Here is a 1,608-nt window from a genome sequence, read left to right on the forward strand (position 1 = left end):
GATTGACTGGATACTTAATAGTCGACCAATATGTTATGTTGGTTGAGAAAAAAGTTGAATAAGTCAAAGTTGATTAGATACTTGATGAGATATGAAAAGTCCAAGTGGGTCATGGTTGGCTAGACACTTGTCGCAAGACTGAAGGTCCAAGTTGGTCACGGGTGACCAGACACTTGGTAATTGGAAGTCCAATAGGTAGTTGGTAAGAGAAAAGTCTAAGTGGATCACAGTTGATCGAACACTTAGCGGTTTGAACTCCAAAAGGGAGTTGGCATAAGACATGAAGTCTCAGTTGGTCAAGGTTGATTGGATGTTAGACAACGATAAAATCTTGGCAGATTAAGGTTGATCAAATGTCAGACAAGGAATTTCTAGCAGGTCAAGGTTGGCCAAATGTTAGGCAATAAGAAGTCTCTATAGGATCGATGTGGATCAGCTAGAGGGGGTAAATAACCTGTAGTCAAATTTAACACTTTTCTTGCTTCTAAACTTAACAAAGACAAACACACATTAATTATAATAAAAGAAATGCATAAAAATAAGTAAGTAAGAGATACCATGTTTACTTGGTTTACAATCGGAGAGGTTGTTAATTCAAGGCAATAAAAGCTCTACTAAACAATTCTTTCATGAAGGCAGAGTAGTCTCTTATAGAAATTGAAGCACAAACACTTAAAATGAAATTACAGAGTTTAGAGATTAAGAACAGAGTGTATTACTATAAATCTCGAGCATCAAATCTCTATTTATAATCTACTAGTCGAATATGACCGTTGGTGATGTGGCACCTTCCAGGCACCTAGAAGCTATCTAAGCGCCTGGATCCGTTGAACCCTATCTGCGCTGGCTATGGTCAACTAAACGCCCCTGATGACTTTTGGTATTCTAGGCGCCTGGAAGCAATTCAAGCTCTAGGAGTCTGCTAACGTGGCAACCATGCTGATCCACTTTAGCAACAGTTTGCTGACATGGTCGCCCTTTCCAAGTGCCTGGAATTTGGGCGCTTGGTAATGGTCAACTCAGAAATTGATCGTTTTCTCGTTCGATCGCTTAGGTGATACTCCGGCCATCTAGAGTTGAGCTCACCTAAACCCAACCCCATCTTTCTCTTCGAATAGTCTTTCTCCCCGGTTTCTCATCCCTCTGATGCACTGTGCTTGTCATTCTAGTCTACCGATGTACTCTTCCACAACTCTTTGTCCCTCAAATGCACTAAGCCTATCGACTCCCTTTTCGTGTTATCCTTCACACTCGCTGTATCTTCCGCTCGACTTCTTGTGTTCCTAAGTCCCTGCACACTTAGACACAAGATATCAAATCCGGACACCCTAACTTAACTCGGTTGATCACATCAAAACTAACCCAACATACTTACAAATTTGATAAGTTAAGATTAATCAGATATCAAGAAAAAGAAGTCCTGGTAGGTTGAAGTTAACTGATATCATATAAGATAAGAATTCAACTTTGATAAGGTGGAAAAAAAATATTAGTCGATTGATAGTGATGTGGAAATGACATAGAAAAATATTGAAAGTTATAACTTTTCACTTGGATATCACAATGTGACAATTTTTTGTATGAAACAGAGCTTGTTCAGAGATCTAT

The sequence above is a fragment of the Zingiber officinale genome, chromosome 1A, assembly GCF_018446385.1.
Source record: "Zingiber officinale cultivar Zhangliang chromosome 1A, Zo_v1.1, whole genome shotgun sequence".
Classification (NCBI taxonomy): Eukaryota; Viridiplantae; Streptophyta; class Magnoliopsida; order Zingiberales; family Zingiberaceae; genus Zingiber; species Zingiber officinale.